Source organism: Euprymna scolopes, chromosome 34 (assembly GCF_053919585.1).
Source record: "Euprymna scolopes isolate OS-2025 chromosome 34, ASM5391958v1, whole genome shotgun sequence".
Lineage (NCBI taxonomy): Eukaryota > Metazoa > Mollusca > Cephalopoda > Sepiida > Sepiolidae > Euprymna > Euprymna scolopes.
Genome location: NC_136515.1, coordinates 74028095 through 74054234, shown reverse-complemented (window position 1 = coordinate 74054234; position 26140 = coordinate 74028095).

Here is a 26140-nt window from a genome sequence, read left to right as displayed (position 1 = left end):
GTGTTAATGGTGATGCATTTATTAGTCTTTTATAAGGACGTTCCATTAGTTTATGGTTTGTTATTTTTTTTGCCCTAATTGGTCTTGTCAACGGCCGAGCGTTCATTTAGTGTTGTCTTTAGGGGTGATTAAATATCAGGTTTAACGAATTTTGCGCAATCAATTTTTTATACCCTGTTAAGGAATTTAAATTATGTTTTTGTTGTTCAATTTTTGTCTAGATTCTTGAAGCCGATATAATTATGAAAGATTCTACTGTTTCCAAAAACGTTAAATATAAATGAACGATATAAGGATAGAATAAAAATGTCAGTATATCTTGGCGTTTTGTCTTTTGTTTTTTTATCATAGTCTTCTGTTGTTTTATTTTATATAACTCGTCTCGAACAGTTTGATTTGCTATTGTTTTTTTTTATTTGATTGACAAAATTTGCCGTTTTTGGGTTGTGTCACCTTAGATTCACACTATGATAGCTTGATAGTATGTGTTGTTTATTTTCACGTTCTATAAATCCTATTTTGCGCGGCTTCATTTCTTAATCTTATAATCTATATACGTTCAGGCCTATAATGATTAAATACGTGGGTACTTGATATGCTTTTCATCTTAGCATCACCTATTTATTCCACAATTCACGGATACACATTTTAATTTCTTTAAAAAAACATATTCGTATATAAAGATATACTACTACTGCTACTGCTACTACTATTATTGCATCCACGACAACTACTACTACTACTAGTGATAATTACAATGCTACTGTTTACAATATTAATAATAATAATAATAATATAATAATATGATTATTATTATTGTTATTGTTATTGTTATTATAATTATAATTGTTATTGTTATTATAATTATAATTGTTATTGTTATTATAATTATAATTGTTATTATTATTATTATTATTATTATTATTATTATTGTTATTGTTGTTGTTGTTGTTGTTGTTATTATTATTATTATTATAATTCTTTTTTGTCACTATATCGAGTTATTGTGGTCTTTCTCCGCTCACTTCGGGAATACTCTGAGTGTTATCTTAAAATGCATTATCTTTGTGGTAATCGCGCAAATAAAAGTATGGCCGATTAAGTTCAAGTGGACGCGAAACGCATTTGATAGATCTTTTACTGAGCAATCGATCACCTTATTAACCATCGTATGAAGTACAACAATTGCCAATAACTCTGAAATACTTCTGCAGTAGCGCTGTCGTATGTTATCTTGGCTTGCCCTGCTTAGTTCTGGAATAGTCTGATCATTATTTTTCATTTGTAATATCTGAGTTCAATCTGCAGATAAAACCCTGGAGGATTAAGCTCGTGTAAAAGTGAAACTAACACGATATCAGATGTTTTATTGAAGGGACGATAAAAAAACAGTGTTTTTAGGACGTACAACAATTTACAAGATAAATCTTAACACCTTTTCCATTGAAACTGTTTATATATCGTCTGGAGTTCCTCTGTTTGTCGTACTCCAGACGATTCACGAAATAATATTGAGTACGGCGTAAAATTTTCAATAACGCGAAAATATTTCTGTATTCGTGCTTTTCAAATTTTTGCTGGATTTCCTCTTTTCAGTTCCGTAATAATCTGGGGTACGACGTACAACAATTATCAGTAAATTTTGAAACCCGTCTGTACTGGCGATGTTCAGATATTGACTTGACCACCTGCGTTCACTTCCGGATAGTCTGGGTTACGAAGTATAACAATTGAAAACCATTCGGTATTAGCTCTGTTCGGATTTTGACTGGGCTCCTCCTGTTCAGTTCCGGAATAATCTCCAGTTTCTTTTAGCAGACATTATCTTAAAGATAACCCAACAAAAAGAAGATGAAAGTCAAGGGAACATGAATCCGATTATCAAAGTCTCGTTCAACATTGGTAAGCTTGCAGATAAAAGTCTGTCGGTTTAAGTTCCGCTAAATATAAAACTAAAACACATCAGATATCAGACCATTTATTGAAGACACGATCACAAAATTTAACTCTCTGCGATGTACAGCAATTGTCAATATAACTGTAAAACCTTTCTGTAATGGTGCTGTTCAGATATCAAGTGTGATTCCTCTGTTTACTTCCGGAATAGTTTGGAGTAAGACGTACAATAAATGTCAATATAAATCCAAAACCCTTCTGTATTAGCGCTGTTCAGATTTAGGCAGGACTTCCCATCTTCACTTCCGTGATATTCTGGGGTATGACGTACACATATTGTTCACACCTCTGCAATACTTTTCCAAACACGGTGTCTTGTTCAATATGGAATTATTTGAGGAAAGACGTACAGCAATTATCAATAACTCTGTACAGTTCCGGAATATCCTGGAAGTTGTTTTAGCAGACATTATGGTTAATATAACCCTCAGAAAAATCAGATCAAAGTCTCGTTTATCATTGAACGGCGTCTGAAAGTCATTATTGCGATTTACTAGAGAACGCTGACTGATGTTTAGTGATACAAATTATGTTGATTGCGGAGAAGATTGCGGATTTTATTAAGGTTTCCATGGGTGTGATAACTTGGTATACTCCTGTATATAGTAATCGGATATTGTTGTTGTTACTGTTCTTGTTTTTGCTGTTTTTGTTGTTATTGTTGATAAAGATGGTGATGATAGGAGAAATGCTACTGCTTATAATGATGACAACGATGATGATGATTATGATGATGATGATGATGATGATGATGATGATGATGATGATGATGATGATGATGATTGCGAGATGAAGGAAAAGGATGATTCCACTGATTGATCTCTTCCGTTTGTAAATCACTTCACTCTCGATTTCCTGATATCTGCTGGATAACAGTTTATAATTTGATTGGGAAAGAAATCTCCATCTTATATATGGCACGTAAATCATCGCGAATTCACGATTCCAATAAATATCTGTTTACAAAAAAAAATGAAATAAAATAAAATAAAATAGAAAAAAAATCACTTTCGTCTTTTAACAACATACTCAGACAAGAAAAAACATGCAAAACCAACATTTATTTCTCACTTATTTGTATCCCCCCTGCCCAATTTACCAATTTTTATACTGACTATACGTTTCTTTCGTTATTACAAAAACGTGACATTTTTCGTATTTTGTCGAATTAAGATGGTGGCTTTTTATTTCTTTTCCAAGAAGACGATGAAGATGTCTCATCGTCTCCATAGATGGCCATGTTTACTTTTGTGTTGATTTTCATCTACTCGTAAAGATTTTTGTAGACTATAATTTTACATTTACTTGTGTTGGGATAAATATTTACAAATCACAAAAAATATATGTAAGTCAGGAGTGGAAGAAGGCTGTATTCTTACTGGTTCAATCTAAAACAATATTTAAAAAAAAAGCCAAATCAATACAATTTATATTCTATATAAGAATAATCTAATATATATTTTCTACTGCTATCTGTTATATATATACATATATATATATACATATACACACACACACATATATATATATAAAGAGAGAGAGAGAGAGAGAGAGAGAGAGAGAGAGAGAGCAATATAATAATTCTGTAAGTTCAAATATCAAGTTTTCTAAGTTGGTCATTTATTACTTTTGGAAAGGTAGCCAATATAATATTGTTCTGTATTGCAACTAACAAGTCTGCAAAATTACGTCTTCAGTATGGTCGTAATAAATCTAAGTAGATAAAATGGTATGGTGTATAGGTTACATGCAACATGTAAGTTGTTCAAAATGCTGTTTTCGAAAGTTTTCCAACGCAAGTATCTGATGAATAGGTGAAAAAAAAAAACGAAGCAAAAACACAATTTTGTAAACTTGAAAGTGACGCTACGAAACGTTTCGAAAAGTAATACATGAGCAACTGACAAAACTTTATATTTGAAACTTGAAAAATTATCATATTAAAACTTCATATGCTCTAGAAATCAATAAAAAGTAATTCATTAAACTTGGATTTTTTCAGAATTTATATCAAAATTTTTTTATAGAAAATTAGTATATACAAACTGAGTAACGCTTCAAGGAAATGATTAAGCTATATATATGTGTGTGTGTGTGTATGTATAGCTATATATATGTGTATATGTATCTATATATATATTGATATATAATAGTCATCGGCATACAGTACTGTTTCGCTGTTTCATAGCTCATCAGTGCGGCTAGACAGGCAACTACCTCAAGCCAGGATTGAAACCCGTCCGCTTGTACGATAGTCAAGGCTCCTAACCATTACGCTAATCCGCGGCTGCTGTGTGAGTCGTCAATTAACGATTTTTTGACATCGTCCGAAATACCTAAGCTATATATATATATATATATATATATATATATATATATATATATATATTGATATATGTATATCACACACACACACACACACGCACATATATATATATATGTATATATATATATATATATATATATATATATATATATATATACAAGATCATCAATATTTAGCGTTACAGTCTATTTCAAACTATAATTTTAATGACTTTACTTGGTATTCCTCTATTTTTGACACTTATTCATGAATCTTTATACTTTCAGATACCAGAATATAACTATGAGTAGTATTTTAGGCAAGCGGATTGCAATTATTGAGCTGTTTAAAGCAGAAAACTCCAGGAAGGATATCTGTAAGAGCCTGAAAGTGAACAGAATGCTAGTGTGGAGGACTTTAAAACGTTTTGACGAAACTGGAGACATTCAGAATAGGCTAGGGCAAGGTCGCCTTGGAACAGCTAGAACCTCTGATCTTGTTAAATCCATCAGATAAAAGAGCATGGAGAATCTTAAGAGATCCATCCAGAATCTGGCTAAAGAGTCGAGAGTGTCGTATGGGATCATATCAACTGTTCTCCAAAAGGACCTGAAAATGTCTCAATTAAAGCATGTCGAAAATTAACACCTTTCTGCTCAAGGTGTTGATAAACGACTCCAAAGATCCCAGATTCTTCTTTCCCGCATTCAGGATGGCACGCTTCTAAATCTCGTTTTCAGTGATGAGAAGGAATTTGAAGTTGAACACCACTTTAACACCCAAAACGATCGGGTTTGGTCGAAGGATGAGGACGAAGGATCCCGAGTGGTGGCAAGGAAACAATGTGCCGCCTCAGTGATGGTCTGTGCAGCCGTGACAGAGTCCGGTAAAAGTCCCCTCTTTTTTGTTGACAAGGGGGTGAAATTGAACCAGCAAAACTATCAAGATGACATCATCGTTGGCGCATTGTTGCCCTGGACACAGAAACACTTCAAAAAACGTCCCTGGTCTTTTCAGCACGACTCCGCAACATTAAATGGGGCCAAAAAGACTCAGGAGTGGCTTTCCGAGAATGTCCGCACTTCATTCCCAAAGAGGAATGGCCCCCATCTTCCCCCGATCTGAATCCCCTTGATTTGGTATCTGGTCATACCTTGAGAGCCAGGTCTCGGCCACTCACTATCAAAGTTTGGAAGCCCTGAAGGTCAAACTACAGAAGGAGTGGGCCAAAGTCCACAGAAAGTAATTCGTGACACATGTAAGACTTTTTTCTAAATATCTTCAAATAGCTATTGATGCAGATGGTGGACATGTCGAATAATATTTTGTATATTAACTTTCTATTGCTTTTTCTACAATAATACATTCGCAAAAATTCTAAATCTTGTTTAATTTCCTAAATATAACCACTGTGTGTGTGTGTGTTTATAGTATTTTCCGAATGAATATTAACAATTATTTATATACTTAATGCTTAATGATTACGCAATCATCAGTGTAGGAGAAGATAATTACTGTTGTTGGGAGATTATATTCCATTCACAAAGCCATCCCTCACTACATAGGCAAACAACTTACCTTGCACTCGTTCTTCATGCTTCCGCAATCATCAGTACATAGAGTAGCATAGAGCACAAGCTACAGGCAATACATATAAAAATTACATATAAAAATATAATACACATAAATATACATATAAAAATTATATGCATGAATATATTAATGCACATATGTATATATTTATATATTTATTACAAAGATCAAAGCAACATCGATGTCGTCGGTTGTAAATAAAATCAAAGAGGGATTCTAGTTAGTTACGTCTGCAAAAATCTCTCCAGCTCCTGTTTACGCATAGCTTTCTGGGGATGGAAAGATGCATATCAAATAGATAGTATATTTTTGTTGTTTCGTAATGAGGAACTTATTTCTCGAGTTCTCTAACACTGAGTCTCTCTCTCGCCCTATCCCCCTCTCTCTCTCTCTCTCTCTCTCTCTATATATATATATATATATATATATATATATATATATATACTAGCATGGGTGTCCGGCGTTGCCCGGGTATTTGGATATTAATGTTGAGCAAAAACAACCAAAAAAGTGGTCAATTTTTTAAACTTTGATCCCTATTATGACCCCTTAAAATTTCATGTTTTGAGCTCAACTTCAGTTACGAAGTTAGATCCATGTCCAAGGAACCTATATCTAAAATTTCAAGTGTTTAGACCCAAAATTGTCGGAGGAGTAAGGACAAATCGTTGAAGTTTAACCGTTTAATCGCCAAATTTCTGGTCGAAAACCGATCACATAGATTTTCCCAAATCTCAGTACCCTGTATATCAAATTTCGAGTCTGTAGACTTAAAATTGGCAGAGTTATTGCGTAGGGAAATGTACACACACAGACACACAGATACACAAATATACACACACAGACGGGCAAATACTTTCACTTTTATACATATATATAAATCTATATAATTATATATATATATATATATATATATATATATATATATATATATATATAATATTAACTGAAAGATGGGAAATAAAAGTTACATATCATTGTTTCATATCACCAGAACAATAAGGAATATTAAAGCGATAATTTTAGAAAAAAAAAAAAACCTCTTTCAAACCATAGGACTTTGATCGGCAGAGAGGTTTAGTGCCAGAATTATACAAAATGTAAATATAAAGGTAATGTTTTTCATAACATTTAGATATGAAATGAGAATTAACGGATAGAATAATATGGTAAAAGGTAACTAAAAGTATGTACAAATATATAAGGGTAAGTAAGAAGCATATTATATAGAGAGGTAATTGCATATATATATATATATATATATATATATACATATATACTCTGATTTATGAAAGTATGATAGGTTATGAAAAGGAAGGGTTGTAGATTTGGGTTGAATTTAAAGGTATCAAAACCAAAGCAAAATATGATGAAAGTAAAAATAAAATAGATAAACCCCATAATTTATTATACCATACCTATTCACACTGAAACACTTATCACAATATTCTGTGGATCTATATTAAAAAAACCTTGTTAAACTTTGTGACATATTTCCATTCTATGGAGGTCAGGTGCGAACGAACACCCCATAATTTTATTATACCATATTTCTTAAAACTGAAATATAATTATCAAAGTATACTTACGCAGATAGATATGAAAAGTCTTTATTAAAGTTTGTACCTATTTCTATTCTATGGAGGCCAGGCTCGAACGCAGACCCCACAATCTTATTATACCATCCCTATTTAAGTTAAAACATACTTATGTACATCTATATATAAAAACACTTGTAAACGTTTTTTTTTAATTTTTTAATTTTTTATTACTATACTTGTGGACCAGGCAGACCCCACAATTTTAATGAACCACTATTCTGCCAGATCAAACATACCCATTTCTGTGTCTCGATACATCTTCTATCAATATATGTAATCAGTTTTTTAAAATAGTCAACCATATAGGAGCCTATTCGTGACCATACACACACAAACACACAGGCATTCCGCTTTATATATATATATATATATATATATATATATATATATATATATATGAACAAATGATTAATAAAACATGTTAAAAGACATCTTGAAAAAGAGTTAAAAACATATTTAATTTTTATAAAGGAAGCACAAGATAAGTGGATAATCCTTAATGCGCGGAGTTTCGAAGAAATACTCTCCTTCTCATCAGAGGGCAGGAATTAGCAAAATGCGGGGTTGGATTTTGCATATAAAAGTATTTAATGAAACTACAAGTAAGTCACAGATCTTACTTGGTTAAAAAAAAAGGTGAGGTAAGGGGAATAGGAGGTAAAGAAAAAAGATAAAAAGATTTCACATGAATGGATAGTCCGGTGAAGGGTAAAAAATCCAAGAATGGTAAAATCCAAAACGGTCGAATTAAAAATTACCAATCCAATGGGTAAATTCCAAATGGTTCAAAATGATCCAAAAGGCAGAGTTCCTTGGAAAAAATCGCAAATGGAATGACTTCCAAATCATTAAAAGATATATATATATATATATTTCTGTGTTAAGATTTTTTTTCTTAGAAGCGCCGGTTGAGTTTCAATTAAATAAGATACGTATTGTATACGTTTGAAGCCAGATCCAACGCATTGTTACAAAATAAACATATTTTTTTTTACACAGTGGTCCCCACTTATCAAGGCCCGGAAGCAACTCAGGGATAAGGGTTATTGCAAGTACATTACGTTAGTGTGGAGATTTGATGAAGTGTTTACTTAAGGGGGCGGTTCATTAGGAATTTGTTAACGTTGGACTTGAAGACATCCACGTTGTAGTCAGGTGGGAAGCAGGCAGACGGAACAGAGTTCCACAGGCATGCAGTTCTCAGAAAGAAGCTCTGTTCATGGAATCCACGTTTTGCTTATCTAGTTAGAAATTTATGTTAAAGTTCATATATAATATTTCGACGGAAACCGTCATCTTCATTATGTCTTTTTGTTGTTTTTTTGGCCATATATATATATATATATATATATATATATATATATATATATATATATATATAAGAATAATAAATATATATATACATATACATATATATTTATATATATATTTATATATAAGAATAATAATATATATACATATATATATATTTATATATATATTTATATATAAGATTAATATATATATATATATATATATATATATATATATATATATATATCTTTGTGTGTGTGTGTGTGTAGGCCCCTAGAAAATAAGAGCGATTATTTTAGTAGAACCAATTGTAAAAGAAAAGAAAAAAAAGAATGAGAGAAGATAGAAACAGTAAATAAGAGAAATATATATATATATATATATATATATATATATATATATATATATATATAGATAGATAGATAGATAGATAGATAGATAAAATAAAAATCAAACGATCTAAAAGGAATAAAATGGGACTTGTGTGATTTCTTCGACTATGGACCCCTAAACGCTTGAGCCGATGTTTTTTTTTTTTTTTTTTTTTTGATTTCATAACAATGTACTTTACGCACCTGCAGTGGATTTAAAAAGCTTTTGCATCGGAATGTTTTTGATAAGTATTGATTATCTAAAAAGTCTTATTAAATGAAAGAACACGATTTGGTCTTACACAGCGTAAAACCACAAGAATATTTGAAAAGTTTTATTAAGGCACAAAGTCAAAAAACAGGCATATAAATTCAACAGCACTTTGATATAACCGCTATGTGTTCGAAATAAATATTTTTATTTACACAAGGTAACCATTATATTCGACTTTTAATTCAATTTAATATGACTGCTGAAGCATAAGAGCTCGCCATACAAAGCCAATAGTATTATCTTTGATATGAAGGGGGTTGTACGAAATAGATGTTTCTGTTTAGAGCATAATTGAAACATGATATTTGACATTGGTATTTTAAACTTTAATTAAATCAATTATATGAGATTAATTTAATAAAAGTAACCGTAGGTTTTCTACAGTGCAATTTCGACTACAATATAATGTGCAATAAGTAACCGCTGGGACGCCTGAAAAATGGGCGATTTTACCGATTTCGATAAAAATAAAATATGGGAGGTGTATGTATATATATATATATATATATATATATATATATATATATATATATATATATATATATATATATACTAGCATTTCAGCCCGGCGTTGCCCGGGTGTTTTGAGGTGTATGTTAAGCAAAAACCAAAAAAGCGGACAATTCTATTTAATTTGACCGCTACTTTTATATATATGCAAGCAGTTTCGCCCGGCTTTGCTCCGGCCCTATAGTGTTCATAAGGTTATGTGGATATGTATATATTAAAAAGTGTGAATAAGTAAAGTAATGCTTTTCTGTATAATAATCTTCCTTAACTACCATAGAGAAAAGACAGACATACATTTTCACTTTTATAGCTATACTAGCATTTCAGCCCGGCGTTGCTCGGATGTTTGGATGTGTATGTTGAGCAAAAAAAAAAAATAAATGTGGTAGTAGGAAGGCAGGCTCGAACCCGTACCGCAAAGGAGGAAAACAACGGGGGGGGGCTGGCGTTTATGCTGTTACGACCACCGCCAAACCGGAAGTGGCCTTTTTTTAAATTTAGGCTAGACAATCGAAACGAAAGGATGGCTTTAAAAAATATCGGCGAAAAAAGCGACCCCCCCTTGTTGAAATGTGCCCAGCTGAAGGTGAACAAATTAATTTTTTTAGTCAATTTTTCGATATTTGTCATCTGAAAGATCGACTTCAAAACGATACTGATCTTGGTAAAATCCGTCGCCTCTGCCGAAAGTGTTGAGCAGACATGCAAACATACATTTATATATTGGTAACTAAAAATTATCGAACCAAACCGATGAAAAAGCTTGCCCTATCTCTGTAAAATTTCAAATGTTTAGACCATAAATTATCTGAGTAATTTGGATGAGACCGCAAAGGTAAATTTGTTAAAACTTTGACCACTATTATGACCCCTTAACATTTATTGTTTTGGGCTGAAATCATATTATAATGTTAGATCCATGTCTAAGGAACCTATATCTAAAATTTCAAGTGTTTAGACCCAAAATTGTCAGAGGAGTTTGGTCGAGTTATCAAAGGCCAAATCGTTGAACTTTTACCCGTTATCAGCCAAATTTCCGACCAAAAACCGATCAGAAAGATTTTCCCAAATCTCAGTACCCTGTATATAAAATTTTGAGTCTGTAGACTTGAAATTGACAAAGTTATTGCGTAGGGAAATGTACACACACAGACATACACGCAAAAAACTTTCACTTTTATAGATATATAGATAGACTAATAGATTAAACAAAAATATATACGTATACATAAATATATATGGAAACAATTTATTGTTTACTGTAAAGATTTTACGCAAATATTTTGCAAGTATAAATCATGTAGAATATATGCATGAATATAATTACACGTAATAGTTACCTCTAGATGATCATCCCATGAGAAAACCGAAAAAAAACTAATAGGGAATAAATTAAAATGAATGTTTAAAATATATGCAAATTAGCTAGATCTTTTTCTAGTGAATATATTTCTACAGCCCATATATGAGAAAATTGTATTTTCTTTTTAACTAAATAGAAAAGAGGGTTTTTGATATGAATATCAATGCGCACAAAGGAAAAACGAATTTATAGGAGTATATATATATATATATATATATATATATATATATATATATATATATATATATATATGGAGCAAGCAATTACTCAAGCACGTCTTTTGGAACAAAACAGAGTTATTCTTTTTTCCGATTTATCTGGATAGCTTTTCTATTCGCCGAGCGGACTTTTTTTAATTTCAGCGGGCGTGTTGTATAGAATGATGTTCACATATTGTTCAGCCATAGTCGGCTTGAGCATTTTCTACTGGTGCGTCAGATTATCATCCAGAGCGATTGTTCTTGTAATCGTTTTCTTTTTCTTTTTCTTTGAGGCTTGGTGTATTTATAAGTATAGGAAAAGAAATGAAACCAATAACAACAATCGCCACTGATGATAATCGGACGCAGTAGTAAACCGCGCTTAAGACGAATTTGACCACCATATATATATATATATATATATATATGTATATATACATATATATATATATACTGAAAAACAGAATTACGTATATAAATGAATACGCTTTGAAAGCTAAAAAAACAACGCATATTTTCATTTTTTATATAAACACATTAATTTGTTTAAATCAGGTATATTTCGATGCTATACATCCTTATCAATGAAAAGTCTGTTTTTCCACGTCCCTTTCCTGGTTTGCATAGTAAAATTTGCGAGAATCTCTGTTTATCCGTGGGACCTGACTGCGGTATGATTTTTCAAAAAGCAGTAATCAGTAGGGTATCGCGTTAACCGCGCAAAAATCTAATTAGTGAAATATTACTTGCATTTGAAGCGCTGCACATTACTTGGAAAACAGAATTACGTATATAAATGAATACATTTGGAAGGTTAAAACACACACGCATATATATATATATATATATATATTTGGGTATTATGCATAGATCATCGTTAACGTAAAGAACATTTAAAATTAAAATGTGTTAATTTAACGTTATTTCACGCGTTTAATGGTGGCCGAATGGATGCGATCTTAGCTAATCGATCAAGAGATGTCTCGTGTTGCCGAGTTCGAATCGTTCGACTGGTGTTAATCTTGACACCCTGCACTATATATATATATATATATATATATATATATATATATATATATATATATATATATATATATATATATAACTACTTCATTTACTCACATAAATTTAATATGCGAAAGTATAGATTTATGCGTAAACTTTAAGTATTTACTTCAAAAGTTCTCAATACGTAGGTAGAGCTAGTTAGTAATTTTTAAAAAACACCGTATAAAAACAACACTAGCGAATAAATACTGGGAACTCAAAGAAAGCGGACATTCGCCGGTAGTCGAATGGAAAATAATGAGACAAGCTACCACGTGCAGACATTTAGACCACCCATGTAAATTATGCCTTCATGAAAAATTTGCTATCCTGTACTTTAAAGAACCTCAAAATCTATTAAACTGTAGACAAGAAATAGCAAACAACTGTGTTCACAAAATAAAACTTATTCTAGGATAGCGATACAAAATAGCTTTAAAACTAACAATAACAATTGAAAACAAACAAATAAATAAATTAAATGAACATGAATATACATAAGCGATCACACATATATGTATATATATATATGTATATATATGTGCATGTATGTGTGTACACATAGGTATATTTATATATATATATATATATATATATATATACAAAAAAGAAAAGATCTACCTTAAACCACTAACCTAGTTCTAAAACAGATCCTTTGTTCGATAAAATGCATGCCCATTGGCTTATAGGAGGGGGCGCGGTGGATACTAGAAAGCTGATTGGCTAACTAGAAATCCTCTACATATATAAAAACAAGAAGCAACCACAAAATTCGCGCATTAGCCTGACGAATCCTATAGTGGATGAAACGCAGATTATTCAGTGTAGCTTAATATCCATATATATTTTATAAATTACTATATATATATATATATATATATATATATATATATATATATATATATATGATACTTGTTCCATGTAGAGTATTCAAAAAGGGTTTGTTTTAAATGTTCATGCTCTTTCTTTTTGGGCTATATCGCACGGTTTCGGTGAAACCGTAAAATCTGAGGTCGGTTTCATGACTTTATCTGCCCTGAAAGACATTCACAGATAATAGTTTTAAATTATCACTTGTTTTTATACATATTTACAAATCACGTCCAGGAAAATGTCATGCATAAGTAATAAGGATAGGGCGATTGTGATGCTTCGATTCTAATGTCAAGATTTCTTGCCAAGAATGTCATATGTACGTGATCACCTTTGGTTACTCATTGTCTAGTTTTTCTATTTCCCCATCTCTTTCGGCCGTTCCTCCTCCATTCATTTTCTTTTTAACTCAACTGTCATGCTTGATCTCTCTCTCTCTCTCTATCTCTCTCTCTGTATAGAGATATATATATATATATATATATATATATATATACATGCACACAAATACACATATCTTTGTATGTGTACACACACACATATATGTATATTGAATAAATTTTGAAAATTATTACTTCGAAGGAACAAAAAAGCCAACATTCTATTAAATCGACTATAAGGGCAAGATTTTGTGCCAACAATGCGTTATATACCTGCGTACAATATATATATATATATATATATATATATATATATAAATATATACATATATATATGCATATATATATATATATATATATATATATATATATATATATATATATATATATATATATATATATATATATACCAGACGTTTTGGAAAAAAACACCTTTACAATGAACAATATTGAATCCATTTCCCTTTTAAGAAAAAAACATGGGAAAATTTTTTACCTATATTTTACCTAATATTTTTCAAAACGTCTGATGGCAGGCTGTTCTTGTGAAAATTTTCGAACGATATAGGGTTTGAATTTCTTCGGATTGTCTTGAAACAATTTTAACAAACAATGAATTACACGATTTGTTGCTATCAATCCATTCCTTGATGTCTTGATTTTGTTAAAACAATATATGAATGCGTAATTACAAAATATGGTAATTTTGAAGCTCGAAAATGTAAGCCGTAAGCCATCTCATGCTTACTTAAAATTTATTGGTATATTAACGGTTACCGAATTATGAATTATATAAACCCAATGAAATTCTGAATACTCTCTCTCTCTCTCTCTCTCTCTCTATATATATATATATATATATATATATACATATATATGTGTGTGTGTATGTACGTGTGTTTACATACATGTGTTTCAATATATATATATATGTATGTGTGTGTGTTTGTGTTTGTGTGATGTGGTCTTATGCGTTAATTGCGGGTGGTCTTGAGATAAGATGCTAGCTTACGAAGTCAAGGATTTTATGACTGGGTTCGAATCTGCCGAGCAACAGTAATTACCATACTCTTCATTAATGATTCCGTAACGATAGAAAACTATTGTCTACAGGTATGCAAATAAATGTTAATATTTACTTAAAATATATTATAGTTTGAAGCCATTAAGGCCTTATAGTTGAGTTAGTTTTTTACAAATAAAGAAAAAAGCGGCCAGGATTAGCGCAAATGCAAAAAATTTGTATTCCAGTTGTCGAATACTCTCTGACTTTTTTACTATGTATGTTTGTCTATTTAGCATTTATTGCAACTTAATTTCCTCATTGCCGATCGTCACGACGTAAAATGCGAGCTTAAGAAGTCAGGAATTTTATGATTGTGTTCGAATTTTTCGATCATCAGTTTTCATCACTTTTTACACTGATGATTGCGTGAGCATGACTCACTTATATCTCTTACTATAAAACCTTTTTCTTCATATTTATTTACATTCGGTTTCTAATGTGTGCAATACAAAATGGTTTTTAATGCGTAGAAAATCCAATCTTTTTCTTTTTTGTTTTTGCATTTCTACCACAAAAATTGCCCACTTTGATGAAAGAAGGCTACTATCTGAGACATAAGTTGCAAGGATACTATGTATACATTACACTTTAACTTCCGCATGTCAGTACAATCGGGTACGCAGAAACGCGGAAGGGAATTCCAAAGTTTAGCAGTTCTGGGGAAGAAACTATTAGAGTAGAAGGTTTTCTGATATCTGGGAATATCTACTGTGTAGGGGTGGGAACTTGCTGCTTTTCAGGCTTGTTGGGGGCACTTACTTCGACGGTGTACGAGTGCTTGTATTTCCTCATGGTACTACCACTAAAACATTTGTAGAACAGGCAGAGGGATGCAAAATTTCGTCCATGGGACAGATGGTTAAAGCCTAGCTGACAGTTCGGGATCTATTGAACTGGCAATTCTCCTTTGAACCCTGTACGGAAGTGAAGGACTAGTAGCAGATGGACTAGCCAAAATGTGACAACAATACTGTATACATGAGTGGATGGTGTTTTTGTTGAGATATGCGATATTTTCAGGCGTAAGTAACTTTCTAGCATAGTAAACAGAGTCCACCTTTCTCGCAGAAGCCTCGATAATTACCTCAATATATTTGTTCCAACTCATGCTCCTTGTAAACTTTAAGTTAGGGAGTTTTCATGAAGGTAATGCCTCATTAACTATTTGTGGTTGAGGATGTTTTTTCAAATATAAAAATGGAAATGAGCTGAATCTTGGCACTATTGAAGGTTACCATCCGTTTTTCTTCCCATTCCACTATAGACTGCAAGTCTCACTCTATAGTTTTCTACCATTACCCTGGATGTGTGGGGCCCTGTCGGTGGGGCATAAGAATACGCCGACTGCAGAGGGTACAAGTCCCTCAATTGGGGTCCTGGATATAACCTTAAACTATATCCAGTGGTGAGGCCCAGCTTATGGGCTTTGGGGAGTGTGGAGCCACCCTTTAATCATTATTGCTCCCAGGTCCAGTCTGACCCGAAGTGGTAGTACCTGTTAGGGTCCCAACTATGGGTTAAACAGAAACCGACGTGAAAACAACAAACATACTCTATTAAAAAAAAATTTCTTCAAAATCTTTGGATTCAGCATTAAATAACCCGAAAAGGGTTGATATGCCGTAAAACAAAACCAACCAATCTGGATGTGTGTTTATTCATTTTCCCCTTTTGCATGTTTTAGAGCATCGTGTCATCAGCGAATATACATACACCAGAGAAAATTTTTATCATGGAGGTAATTTATGAATATCAAGAATAATAAAGGTCAATGAATCGATCCCTCAGGTACTTGGCATTTATATCATATCTTTTTTACCTACGAACATCTAGGACTGCCTGGGTTCTTCTATTATTTAAGATGGATTTAATTATGTTAAATACTTGTCCACTAATACCATATGATCTGGTTTTCATGAGAAGACCATTGTATCATAATCTGTCAAAAGCCTGGGATATATCTAGGACTAGTGCTTTCCCTTTCTGCGTTATCCAATGAATGGTATATACGTTCAAAGTTTACAATTAGGATGTCTGCAGTAGAACGAGCTAGCCTAAATCCATATTATTGGTCGGACAGAAGTTTAGCAACGTTTAAACCAGGACCAAACTCAAAGAAAACCAACCTGCCTCCTCCCTTGAGGCTTGCATTTACTAATATCCGCGGGCTTAGAACTAACTTAGATGATGTTGAGTCATTTCTCCTTGTAAACACCCCGGATATCTTAGCATTAAGTGAAACTAACCTTCACTCCTCCATTCCCTCTAACCACTTTAACATGCCTGGTTATCTCCCACTCTACCGTAAGGACTCGGACAGACATATGCATGGACTTGGAGTCTATATTCGTAACACCCTCCCCTGACTAGAGAAATAACACTAGAATCAGAGGACCAGGCCTTTATGTGCTTCAGACTAAATATGCAACACAATATTAGCTATGTGTTTTCTCTACCGCTCTCCCTCAAACCAAAACTGTACCCTAATAAACAAAGTCTCAGACAGCATAGATATAGCACTCTCCCTCGATACTAGCACACACATACATGTATTTGGTGACTTCAATGTCCACCACAGTAACTGGCTAGGATTCTCTAATCACACAGACGTAGCTGGTAGCGCAACACATAGCTTCTCTATATCCCATTCCCTATCTCAGTTGGTTACATTTCCGTCACGTTTCCCAGACTAGCAAGATCAACATGCCTCACTTCTAGATCTCTTTCTGACAACGGTTCACAATGACTGTACAACAAATGCCCACAGCCCACTCGGGAATGCTGATCACGCTGTGATAATGGTAGAAATCAGCCTAAATTCTTGCCCTAAAACTGAAGACCCACTACTCAAAACAACAAGGTATTACAAAAAGGCTGATTGGAAAGCCATCAGGGAGCTCATCAGAGATGTCCCATGGCAAAATATCTTTACTCTTCCAGCGGAACAGTGTGCAAATGAGACCACTGAATGGTTCAAAACTGCTATTGAAGCACATATTTCCGCACGGAAATTCTATAGCAAGCCCCACTCCCCCCAATGGTTTACTTCTGCTTGTGCAGCTGCCATTCGTCAAAGGCAGCATGCGTTCCGCAGATTCAACCGAACAATAAAACAATAGAACAACAGCTCAGATTCAACCGACATAAGTCCAGCTCAAATAAACAGAAGTTTATAGAAGCTAGAAATAATTGTAAGAGAGTGATAGAGACAGCTAAGACAGATTACTCTGAAACCACCAGAAAACGCATCGAAGCACAGAAATTAGGAACCCGGGATTTTTGGAAAATCTACAACAGCGTAGTAAATAATGGACAGTCAACTATTCCCCACTATCAAACGATCATGAGGTTGCTTGCACGGCAACTGACAAGGCTAATCTGCTTGCCAGTCGGTTTGCCTCAAACTCCACACTGAACTCGGTACACCACTCACTCCCTGAGTTTCCTCTGCGAACAGACGCCTCACTAGACGATTTGAAAGGTACATGCTATTATAAAAAACCTAGACACCTCAAAAGCATGTGGACCAGATCTCATCCCGGCTGTGCTATTAAAAAAATGCTCTGCCGAGGTTGCTCCAGTTCTATCCAAACTTTACAATAAATGCCTTAACGAATCTTGTTTTCCCGACTGCTGGAAAACCGCCTCTGTGGTACCAGTCTTCAAGAATTCTGGTGAAAGAACTGACCCACTAAATTATCGCCCCATTAGCCTCCTCCCGCTTTTCGCCAAAATATTTGAGTCCTTAGTTAATCAAGCCCTAGTCCAGCACCTAACAGCTGCTAAACTCTTGACTGACAAACAATATGGATTCAGGCAAGCCCGTTCAACAGCAGATATCTTAACTGTAGTTTCTGAACGTATATACCGTTAATTGGATAAAACAGGGGAGGGTAGAGCGGTGGCCCTCGATATATCTAAGGCTTTTGACAGGGTATGGCACGATGGTCTTCTAAGGAAAATTAGATCATTTGGAATCACTGAAAGAATTCATAATTTAATTAAATCCTTCTCAAGTAATAGAAAAATCAAAGTTGTCCTCGACGGTCGTACATCCAAACAATACGACATAAATGCGGAAGTACCTCAGGGGTCTATCCTTGGACCTCTATTATTCCTGATATTCATAAACGACCTCCCTGATAAAATTGTTTCGGAGATGAGTATATTTGCCGATGACACCACTCTCTATAACAGATATGAGGGGAAAACAAATGAACACATATCCAAGGAAATGGCAGAAACACTAGAGGATGACCTCCAATCCGTAGTGGAATGGGGACCAAAATGGTTGGTCACATTCAATGCTGCTAAGACTAAGCTTGTTTCCTTCAATAACTACAAGAAACCTTCTCTACCACCAATAGCAATGGCCAAGAACACATTACCTGAAAGTACTTCTTTTAAACCCCTCGGCCTAACGTTTACAGGGTATATGAACTGGAATAGATACATTGATAGCATTGCCAAGGCTGCTGCAAGGAAGGTTGTCTCCCTCTACCGTGCTAGAAAACTACTTACGCCTGACAGTATCTTATACCTCTATAAGGCAACCATTCGCCCTTGTATGGAGTATTGTTATCACATCTGGGCTGGTGCATCTGCTTCTTGTCTCTCGCTCCTGGACAGGGTTCAAAAGAGAGTCGCCAACCTGATAGGTCCTGAACTGTCATCTAGTCTTCAGCCTCTGTCCCATCGACGAGATGTTGCATCCCTCTCCCTGTTCTACAAATACTTCAATGGTGAATGATCTGACGAACTGCAAACACTTGTACCTCCCCGACGTTACTACCCCCGACAAACCCGACAAGCTACTAAGTCTCATCCCTTTACAGTAGAGATCCCTAGGTGCAAGAAATCCTTTTACTCCAATAGTTTCTTCCCCAGAACTGCGGGTCTTTGGAACTCCCTTCCGGGATTCTGCTTTCCCAACTGCAATGATATGCAGAAGTTCAAGTAGAATGTTAACAAACATCTTTCTACTCATCTCCCTTCATAATGACCCCGCTAATTAAGTCCCTGATAGTAGCCCCCTGCTTCAAAGTGGCACTGTGCCTTGTTTGGGGTGAAAATTGAATAAAAAAAAACAAAAAAAACTATAAGGTGGTAGACTAAATCTCGACGAATTATAGACTCAGATATTTTCGTCAAGATAGGGAGCGGGGCTTATAATTAAATGGTTCAGTTTTTTCACCAGAATTCTTGTAAACTTGTACCACAGAAGCAGTTTTCTAGCAGTCAGAAAAGTAAGATTGGTTAAGACATTTGTTGAAAAGCAACACCAGCGGAGCATTTTTGATTAGTACAGCCGGGATGAGACTAGGTCTACATGATTTTGAGGTATTCCAGTTTTTAGGATATCATGTAATTGAGAAGGGGTGATTTTCAGATCATTTAATGTGGTTTCTGTCCATAAGGGAAAATATGGGAGGGAGAAGGAGTTGGGTCCTACGTAGAGTTTTAGGCAAACTGACGGGCTAGTAGGTAAGCCTAATTTGTTGCCGTGCAAACAATATAATAATTGTTGGGTAGTGGAGAATTTTTGATTGCCCATTATTTTCTACTTTGGTGTAGATTTTTCTGAAATCAATTCTGCTTCAATGCGTTTCTGATGGTTTAAATACATTCTGACTTAGCTGTCACTATTTCTTTCTTACAATTACTTCTAGTATCTCTTAACTAATAGCAACTTTACAAGTAGAACAATGGGTCTCAATAAGGGAGATAGCTCTTTGGAAGTATCACTATTACGTCCCTTTAGCTAGTAAATAAAATGGCTAAAAATAGACCTCCAATCACGGTCTGTGCTAGTCTATGGTCGAAGAATTATTATATTTTCTAAATTTCAGATATTATTCATCCAAGGCAATGCAGATAAGAAAAATACCAACTTTGTGTTCTTTTTTTTAGGGTTTTTGCGTTTTAGCTGGAAATGCACAAACAACTGACTTTTTCGCAATAGTTGTATTCTTGATAGAGATAATGTAAAGGTTACTTGTATCTATTTCTATATTGAGGATAAGTAAGAGTGAAGATTTAAGAAGAAACTACATTCACGTGAAAAAGGAGGCTACGTGTCACAATATCTGGCTGGTTTTTTTGTCTTATTCACCCAGCAAGACATATTGGCAACAACTTAAGATCTTGTCTAAAAGCAGACTGTGTAGAGTTAAACAGCTAGATGTTTATTCACATTACATTTTAACTTTTGCAAGTTAGTGCAGAAACATTAAATCTCAAAAGATAGTATTTCGAGGGAATAAATTATTATAATAGCATGACTCTCGGCACCAAAAAAATTAAACAGGGAAGAGGTGCGATTTTGTTATTTGTCTCGTTAATCGCGAGTATGCAGGTCGAGGGGGCACACGTGTGAGTACATCAGACCACATTCGATTGAAGTATATCTAAAACAGACACAGGAATGCAACACTGCGCAAATGCGACAATTGCTTGGCCAATTGTTCTGGACCTATTAAATTAAGGCCTTTTAAAGACTCTGTTAAGCTATAGGGACTAGTAGAAGATGTACCAGATTAGATGTGACTACAAAAACTCCATGCATAGACGAATTGTGCATTTGTGAAGACAAAGGACTATCTTTAGTACGACCAATTTTCTAGCACAGTAGGGGGAGACCGCCTTCCTTGCAACCTCCTGGCAGTCTCCTAAATGAATTTGTTCCAATTCCCGTTGCCGGTGAATGTAAAGCCGATGATTTTTAATGATGAGCTCTCAGGAAGGTCGTCATTTGTCATACCAATTTGTGATCGAAAAATGCTTTTGTATTGCGTTTTGCAATTTTGGAAATGAGGATTATTTATTCGTATTATTTGGGTTCGTCCAACTACTGTTCTGATCTTAAGCGTTATTTTTTACAAAGTTCCGATCGATGTAACCTCCGATTTTCGTCAGGTGGATAGTGTCGAACTCGGGAATTTGGACGGAATTTCGAACGGACCCCTTTATTTATTTTACGGGAGTAGCATGCTCTTGTTCTGTCAGCCATGATTGGATTAAGGTGCTAAATAATTGTATTTTTCCGTCGACCCCATTGAGAATCGGATCTTCATCTTTCAGTGGAATATCACTTTTGTAATTGATACTTTTCACTGCGCAACGTGTCTGCAAACAGGTCGGAGGTTACATCTACCGAAGCGTTGTGAAGATCACACACTTTGCATATAGCCGCCCAAGTTATGTTACATGGGGGGAGGTTAAAATAAACCGCCCATTGGACCACGTGTTTTACAAAATAAGGATTGTTATCTAATAAGCATTAGGAACGTTTCTGCTATGCCATCATTCCATGTTTGTGTCTACTTGTTCACTGTCACGAAAAGTGATTATTCTAAACAGACAAATTTGTCATATTCTAATCACTAAATATCATCAAGAATTATTGAGATCTGGTATGTTAGTAATTGTAAAAGCTCACAAGAAAATAAACAAGAACAGTCAATACCATTACACCCATATTCTTGAGGTATTTCTTTTTCTTCTGCTTCAAGTGTCCGGGCTGGTCTTGCAGACATCGACAATCATGGCTCTCCATTCTTCCCTGTTCTCTGTCTTTCTCATGAGCTCATCGTTGGTTCCCTCTTTATTCATTACAAATGTGTTTAATTTCTCTCTGAATTGTGTGTGTTGTCTTTCTCTACTCTTGTTTCCGCATATTTTGCCACTCCATAACAGCTTCTCTAGTCTGTCGAAAAATTTGAGCTTTCTTTCTCTAATGGTATTGAGCCTGGATCTCTTGTATCCAGCCATTACTTCTATCATATCCGATATTCAACTTGACCATAAAACTGAATTCGTGTATTACTTATTACCGCTCCGAGTCAATTCTCTCTCAAAAATATTGGACGACTTGTTTAAGAGGAAAGCAAGGATACGTAGATGCTTTTCATACGAACTATCACACACGTTATTATGCAAAACAGATTTGGTTCGAAGCCAGAAAAACGTAACGATTGAATTAAGCGAAACGTAAAGAAGAGCCAATTCAATTTTCTTGTATGAATAAAAGCAAAACAAATCTTATTAACAAAGTTTGAAAAGAAAATCAGAATTATGACAAATAATATCAATACATTTAAACGGTTTACTTATTTCCTGTTTCCTGGCAAGTACGCAAATACCCATATATCAGAACAGTGCAAAAACTTTTAAATTTTCATCTTGAAAATGGAAAATAATCTGTATGTATTTGAAAACCTTTAAACATAACAACAATGTTTTTTGCCTTCTATTACATGATTATATCGCAACGACTTTATAAATGTTTGCTTGTGGAATTCTTTAAGTTTTCATGTAAAATAAAAACGTAACTCTTGTTCAATCATCGGATGTAAACTTAAAGCTTTCCAAATTGTTTTTAATCCTTGAAAAAAGTGATAATCAAAGAGAGCAAGGCTAGGAGAATATGTAAGGCGGGGCAAAATTTTATAACAAAATTCTCTAAGACATTTTGTCAGCAGCGCGGCATGAGGACAGATACTGTCATGATGATAGACGGGCCCCTTTCTGTTGGCTAAAGTAGGTCGTTTCCGGTGAAAACATTACAGAAAATGTAATTAATACAAAAAGAGACATCTTCCATTATGATAATGCTCGTCTTCATACGGCACTACTGACCTAGAAGAATTTAGTTGGGAAATATTTCCTCCTCCTGTATATTCGCATGACTTAACTTATTCGAATAATTACTTATTTCGAAGATTACAAAACACTTCAGATGACCTTAGCTTAACATCCTTAGAGAGGCTTGGTCGCGAGTTGAATTAATATTTCATATCAAACCTTAAAAAAATTTAAAGCTCATTAACCGAAAGAATCAAGTTGTAGAGAGCAATGGTTGTTAGTGTTATCAATAATGATTTTCAAACAAATACATTTAAAAAAAAATTTCAAGATTAAATTTTTAATCGGTAAAAGCTTTTGTGCCTACTTAAAATTTCTAGTTTGTTTTTTTCTTGAAATACATCAAATAATTATGGAAGCGATCATGTGAAGGTCGTCAACATCTCTAAGCGAAGATGTTTTAGTAGAAACGCACTGCAATAATATGAAGACGAAAAGTTATGTATAATGATGGTATGTTAATAACAGGATGCATAAAAAATTGAATGGTTTAAAATGTTCTTTCTACAAATCAACAAACACTTTATGTATATATATATATATATATATATATATATATATATATATATATATATATATATATATATATATATTTAAGAACAAGTAGTTAATAAAACATAATTATTTATTATAAAGTTAATAAAATATTATTAAAAAGTTAATAAAACATTATTATTTATTGCGAAGATTAACCCTTAGTATTTATGATTTAAATGCAAAGTGGTCTGCCATGTATGGGATATCAGTGTAGAACACGAATTTACGCATCAATAAAGAAAGTTGTATAATGGGGGTTAAGTACATTAACGAGCTGGCCAGTTGACAAATACTTTTGTAAAATTATTTGTGAGTCGAATGTTCCAAGATGATTTTCCAAATAAATTTGAATAATTTGCTAACGCTACTCGGGTGTTAATCTTTATGAGGAATTGCTAAAGCGAACTAAACTTTCATCTCCAGATTATGAATCCTTTCCTTCTAAATGTTAGGCATATTTTTTCTGCGTAAATGAAAAATGCACAAATAATAACACAATTTAGATTGACATAAAACACAAATACACACATGAATTTACCTTTTATATAATGGACTAGCATTTTAGCCCGGTGTTGCCTTAGTGTTAGGATGTGTGTGTTGAGCAAAAAAAAAAGTGGTAGTAGGAAGGCAGGCTAACCACCGTACCGCGATGGGGGAAAAGAACGGGGGACAAACCTGACGTCTTTCCGGTTACGAGCACCGCCAAACCTGAAGTGATGTATGCTTACACTAAGGCTAGACAATCGAAAGGAGATGATATCTTTAAAAAATATCGGCGAAAAAAGCGACCCCCCCCCTCTAAAAACGTGCCCAGTTGAAGGTGGAGATGTTAATGTTTTTAGCCAATGTTTCGATATTTGTCGTATAGAAGGTCGACCTTCAAAATGATACTGATCTTGGTAAAATCCGTTCCCTGTCGAACGTTTTAGGCAGACATGCAAACATACATACATACATACATTTATATATTGGTAACTAAAATTTTTCGACCCAAACCGATGAAAAAGCTTGCCCTATCTCTGAATACCCTTTATGCTAAATTTAAAATGTTTAGCCCAGAAATTGTCTGAGTAATTAGGTAGAGACCGCAGAGGTCAATTTTTATTAACTTTGACCAATATTATGACATAGATTTTCCCAAATCTCAGTACCCTGTATATCAAATTTCGAGGCGTAAAAAAATGTACACAGACAAACAGACACACAGACACGTTCGCTTTTTTAGATACTAGCATGGGCGCCCGGCGTTACCCGGGTGTTTGGAGGTGTATTCTGAGCAAAAAAAAAGGTCAATTTTTTAATTTGACCCCTAGAAAAGTGCCTAGTTGAAGGGGAAGATATTAATGTTTTTAGCCAATTTTTCGATACTTGTCGTAAAAAAGATCGAACTTTAAAACGATAATGATCTTGGTAAAATACGTCGACTCTATTGAAAGTCTGAGGCAGACATGCAAACAGACATACATACATACATACATTTATATATTGGTAACTAAAAATTTTCGATCCAAACTGATGAAAAAGCTTGCCCTATCTCTGAATACCCTTTATGTAAACTTTCAAATATTTAGACCAGAAATTGTCTGAGTGATTTGGAAGAGACCGCAGAGGTCAATTTTTTAAAAACTTGGACCCTATTATGACCCCTTAACATTTATTGTTTTTGGCTCAAATAAAGTTATTATGTTAGATCCATATCCAAGTAACCTATATCTAAAATTTCAAGTGTTTAGACCCCAGATTGTCGGAGGAGTTTGATAGAGTTCTAAAATGTCAAACCGTTTAACTTAGACCCCTTAATAGCAAAATTTCTGGCCGAAAACCGATCACACAGATTTTCCCAAATCTCAGTACCCTCTATGTCAAATTTTGAGTCTGTAGACTAAAATTTGACAGTGATATTGCGTAGGGAAATGTACACAGACAGACAGGCACGTTTACTTTTATAGATATATAGATAGATAGATTACATTTTATTAAAATTCTACTAAAATGTAAATAAATGTAAAAATAATTTTTCACACAACAATCTACGACAGCTGATGCGCACGTTTTCTTGTAACCCCCGTTGTTTCATAGCACCTTTTTTATATTGCATTTTGGATCAGGACCTTGCATTTTTACATTT